Here is a 6,078-nt window from a genome sequence, read left to right as displayed (position 1 = left end):
TCGCCCTGCCGCACCTCACATGCCACCAGGCCGAGGTGCTCAGGCGTGGCTGGCCATCACACAGTGCCCCCGCGCAGCACCCAACTCATGGTGTCACACCTCTGTGGCGCAATGCAATGTGCATGCTGCGGCCTGGCATCCCGCTCACCCCCAGGGTGCCCAGCCTTGTACCCAACATCAGCGGTGAGGCGGCCTTGGGGGATGGACCCAGTGGTGCGGGGCAGACCTGGATTGTTGCGACTTCCCTTCAGGAATGCTCCAGAAGTTGACACGTTGGACTTGCAGCTTTCCTGTTGGAGAGGGTATGTATTTGTTTATTCAACAGGATGCTCAACACAGCACAAACCATAATTGAACAAAGTAATTGCGTTCCAAACCCAAAGCATTGAAAGATTTTAACACCTGTTTCAGCCCAAGTCCGTTCACTTTTAATTTTGTGCTGCCGTGGAGCCTAGAAGTGCTTCCTTCCTGTGCTGAACGTACTGCACAGTGGTTTTGAAGAGGGCATGAAGTTTGGTTGTTCCCTTTATTAGACATTTGGGTTGTTCCCTTTATTAGAATCAGCCTGAGAATATAAACCAATCTGGGTATTTTTTTGTTGTGCCTCCATGGCATCACTCATGAACGAACCATTATGTAATTTTTAGTTAATTTAACATTTGTTGGTACAACTGTAAAACATCCGTGGTTTTAATGTTGGAATGGATGGTTTATATTTGACCACATTTTTCCTCATCTGGTGTTGATCAAAAGTTCATATAAGGGTTGTTTCTACAGACTGTGAGGACTTAATCCCATGAAGATTTGCATATCTGTTTAACCTGAAATACCTGAGAGGTCACATTTCAGTTGCAAAAATCAGCATAACCTTTCAAGGTTAAAACCTAAATATTTAAAGCTTTGTAATGTTGACTTTCATTTTCATGCTTTCCAATATTTAAGACGCTCAAAATGTTAGCAAGGCATAGGCCTCTTAAGAAAGAATTTGAAACTATGTGTAAGATACAGATTGTTGTCTTTTTTGTTGTGAACAATGTCAAACATCACCAGCACCCACAAGCAGTTGATGAGAACAATGTGTTCCCTTCTCCTTACTACTTAAATAATCTTAACTGCTAATTAAAACTTTGTCTTTAAGAGAAATCTCCCCTTCCTAGGTTTATCTGATTTGCACAATTAAAGGATGTTATTAAGCAGCAGCTGCATTTCAATGGTGAATGAAGTGATCCGTACATAAACACTGTCCTTCATCTGGCCTAAAATGCTAGATACATAATACTGGGATTCATTTAGGAAATCCTGTCAAGCCTCTCTTTAGAAATTACTGCATTCCAAGGACAGTGAAATAATTAATGTAATAATTTAATAAGTTATGAATAATGCTTCTCACTTACGCAATAATCCTCATCCTCAAGTATAAAATAATTCTAGTTGATGAGTCATGCGGTGAAATTTCTTAAAGAATTTGGGATTTTTTTATGACAAAAGATGCTATATGTAAACTGCGAGCTTGATGTGAAACTTAATAATTATTCAAAAATTACTTTTATCCATAGATAGCTACAGATGAAGAGAATTAATATTTTAATCTTTTTAAATGGGCCCAAAATATAGTAACCGTAAAATATTTAAATATGACTTAATGTCTGTATCGGTTTTTGAATAGCTAGAAATTCTAATGTAGTCTAAATATAGGGCTGCCACATGTCAAGGTTGCCTCAGACATGTCCACTCGTGCCTTGAGCAGATGGCATGACGTGTGGATGTTGTGCATAAAAGGCCACTGTGCGCACACAGATTCTCCAGAAGCATGTGTGTAACAGCACAGATGTGCTGTACATGTGCAGATCATCTGAACATTCTGAATGGGATTTTCTGGGAAGGTAGAAAATACAAAGAAAGAAAAAAAGTCAATAAAGTCAATAGCCCTCTTAGAATATAAATATTTATACATTATCTAAACAATTCATAACAATGTTGAGAAATCCAATTATTCAGAAGTCAGGAGGAAGACTGTAAAAGATGAGGCTGGTTTATGAATTAAGATCTTAAGGATAACAAAGTTGCTTTTTCTTTTTGACCTTGGGCTTCTGAGGCATTATAGTGCATTGCTTTCACATTTTCAGGCTGAAGTTTAGAAAGTGTGTGTGGGTCGAGTTGTCTGTTTTAATTAAACCTATATTTTCATGTAATCACAACTCCAAATGCTCAGACATTCAGAATAACTTAAAAATTCCAGTAGCGTCACAAGACTCGAAAAAGCTGTTATAACTTCTTGGGGCTACATTGTAAATCTCCATAGTATTTTATAAAATGAAAATTTAATATAACTTGTTCAAGCATGCTAACGGGAATGAACATCTTTATTTCATTCCATGGTTCTCATAAGTAAATTAGGGAGTTGATGGAAATATTTGAACTTTCAACATGCATCTGAAAATGCTTTTAGACCAGTAAAAAAAATATTTCGTTAGAAATAGATCCTGTCATTAAAATAGACCATAATACAACCATATGCTGTTGAAATTTATGTCTGATGGAAGGTTTGCTTGAGCTGATACTGTGGATAGATGAGAGGGTGACAGTAAGCATGGACCATTTAAAACTAGATCAACCCTGGTGTATTCTGCAGACATCTCTCAGCTCGTTCCCTGAATAGGGCATTTGAACTAGAGCAGGATGTTTTCCAGCTTGTTCAGACCTGACTTGCTTTCGACTCTGAATGAACTGTATATGTACTAATGTGGCTAAAAAAGACACTGTATAATATGTAGATAATGTGGTGATAACTAGTGCAGAACAGACCTAGATAAACGCCTGGATAAGGCAGGGAAAAGATAAGATTGTTCCACAGTATTGTTTTTGAATTGCTTTTTAATTTACCCCTGGAGTGCCTGTATTATAATCTGCTGCACAATTCTGCATGAGACTATTCGTCTTTAAAACAGTGACATTTAAAAAAGAAACCATGAAACTCCTTTCACATGCAGGCTGCAGTTCAATGAACTGGATGAATGATCTTTCCCCATACCCACGGGCATGCACAGCTGAATATAGATCACCCAGAAAACCTGCCAGCTGTACATATTGAGATCTAAGCACTCCTTCCTCTGTTCCAGCTCAGGTTCTCTTCAGAGAATTGCGGTTGCAGGTGCTTACAGTAGTGCTGTGTACTTTCAGGCCAAACACAAATTAATAACAATGAATGATCCTGTTTTCAATGAGCTCAATGAGCGTCCAAATAGGACAGACTTTGTGAGGTGGGCTTAGAAACACGGCTGTTGCGTATGTTGTACCTGCATCTGGGGTCCAAGGAGAAGCTGAGAAGAACAATGTAGGATGTCCTGTATAAAAAGATGGGACTGCAGAGTCAGCAAAGCCTTACCTCACCGAACTCCTAGGACACTGCATTAGGAAAGGTTGAACCAGTGTAGGTCAGACCAGTATAGCTATACTGGCAAGTCACTCCTGTACAAACAAGCTTTGCGCCACTTAGAACGTGCTAACGCCAATGGAGTCTTCTGAGCAAAACCCCAGAGATTCTTTCAGGTTGTACTCAATCCCTCTGCAAATACCACCTTTTGCCAGGATGGAGATGGCGTTTGGCCTCCCATGGACACTGTGACACAAGGACAAGCATCTAGTCCAGCCAACGAGCACGAGACTTGTTAAGAGCAGCATATGCACCCGTTCACTTGGCACGTGATACCAGGGATGGACCCAGCACAGTGCTGTGCGGTTGTGGCATAGGATGGCCTGAGAGCAGGGACAGACTGATGAGAAAACTGAGGAAACGGAACTTGGAGAATTGAGGGAACATGAAAGATGAAGGAAAGGAAGGCTTGGAGCTGAAATGTGGTGCTTTGGGCACTTCTGTGCTGCTTTGGGCACTTCTTTGTCCCGGTCATTGTAGGGGACTGGGACTGGATGTGACGAGAGGCCAATTCTGCATCAGGTGTGGAGAGATGCACTGGGCTCATGGCAGCAGGAGCTACAGCCTCCCTCAGTCCCGGCCCACAGCACATCTGGCTTGGGTGCGGTACACAGAGAAGACTCTGTTTAAAGCTTAGAGGAGGCTTTGTTGGGGAATGAGGTTGAGTCTGGTCTAGGCAAGACAAACTGGAGCCTGGCATCTTTATTTCCTGCTCTCTGTACTGGCCCCTTGAACCCAGAGGCACCTTCCCAGCCGAGTAGTAGTGACAACGCCTGAGATGAGCAGCCAGCAGCTTTTTTTGTCCCAGACATGGGCAGAACTGCCAAAAGCTCTTAGTTCTTAGTGGCCCTGTACTGCAGACACTTCCAAGGCAGGGCTGGAATGACGTAAGCAAAAGCCATGAATGTTTCAGTGGAAAAACAACTGGTAGTGGAGTCTCTCCTTGGTGCCTGAGCAGGCTCGGGGCGGGGGGGGGCGGGGGGGGGGCGGGGGGGGGGGGCGGGGGGGGGGGCGGGGGGGGGCGGGGGCAGGCAGTCCCAGCGAGGTAGGTTTGTCTCCCAGCTCTGGAGCTGCTCTGGCTTTGTCCCCCAGCACATGCTGGCTGGCTCGCCAGGCAGGATTTGCATTTCTCTGGCACTGGTGATGTCAGGGACCTGCCTCTGCGAGATCCCCCGGGGCTGCGAGGACAAAGGGGAGCAGGCGACTTGGAAACCACACAGATCAAGGAAAGAGAAAAGCCAAGTTTAAAAGCAATGCATTCAGCGTGCTTAGTCATAGATACACAAATGCAGAAGGGCTGGCAGGGGCCTATTTTCATCCTGAAACACCCCCTCACGTCCCAGACTTGCCGGGCTGTGTTTGCTGTAGAGATAACGTCCCCTTCCCCCAATACTCACAGATTACTGAAGAAGCAGCCGTTGCAGAAGGGGGGAAAAAAATAGCAGTTGCCTTGCTCTGCCTGCAGGAGAAATGTCAGGAAGTGTCTGGTGGTGGGTGGGATGAAAGGAGGAAGCTGAACTCTAAAGAGAATATTCTAGCTCTGCTCGTGCTAACAAATGCCCCTCTGTATTTTGCTTGATAAGAACATCCAGGAGCGGGTCATCCTGTGTGCAGGCAGGACGAGAGCGGAGTAGTCACTTACATCTGAGGCATTTATTTGTACACGCTGCATTATCCAGAGCCCTCCATGAACTGGAGGGTGAAAAGATGTAAACAGCTAGGAAGAAATACAAGCGTCATCCATAATTAATAGTGTCTTTTTGTAATGGGAGTGATCCACTATTAATTATTAAGTTAATTTCTATTTGGATAGATTTGTGGGTGTATATGAAATTTGGACCAGGATTTAAGTTCAGTGCAATCACGCTTTTATTCTAATTACAATCATTATAAATCTATTCTGCATCTTCTTTTAAAGTCTAAATCAGACAGGCTTTTGTTTCCAAACATGCCAGACATAAGTTTTCACACACCAAATATGGCAGTTCTCAGATCCCCAAAGTGAATCTGGTTATAGATACAAAGGAAATTGTTTTCATTCATTGTCACTGTGCAACCCTGTGGAAATGAGAAAATAAGCCCAGAACATAGATAATGGTAAGTACACTGGATTTCTAAAATCACAGAGTCAACAGTGATGAAGGAACTTAATTGCATACATCATGAAATATTTAAACAGACAGTGACCAATGTGTACAAATGCAGATCTATACTTTTACATCTAATTCTGTATTATAAACAGCTGATGCTACTCTGTGTCAGTGACTATCAATCTCTTTTACTCTGTAGCCTTAAAAATTGTCGTATGCCATCCACAAGTCACTGTTTCTTGTAGTGCTTTTGAAGCTTATTTTTTGGTGCTTTATTGTGAAAAGGTCTGTGGTAGAAGCCCAAAACTCAGAGGGAGAAGAGAACCAAATTTCTTATTTAACTATAGCCCATCAGCTAGATATATCCTTGAGACATCGATGCATTTAGTCCATAGCAGATTGCGGCTGGAGGTTAGCATAGAAAGCAAGCAGAAAACTCATCTTTGTTGCAGTTGATATTCTTACATGGTCCTTAACTGTTTTCCAGCTATATTCATGCCTTGCTTGTGCTACCAATAGAGATTTATAGGCAAGTTTTTCTAATGGAGACGAGGC

Source organism: Falco rusticolus, chromosome 3 (genome assembly GCF_015220075.1).
Source record: "Falco rusticolus isolate bFalRus1 chromosome 3, bFalRus1.pri, whole genome shotgun sequence".
Taxonomy (NCBI): Eukaryota; Metazoa; Chordata; class Aves; order Falconiformes; family Falconidae; genus Falco; species Falco rusticolus.
The sequence above is the reverse complement of the archived record's forward strand: the minus strand, read 5'-3'. Positions refer to the sequence as shown.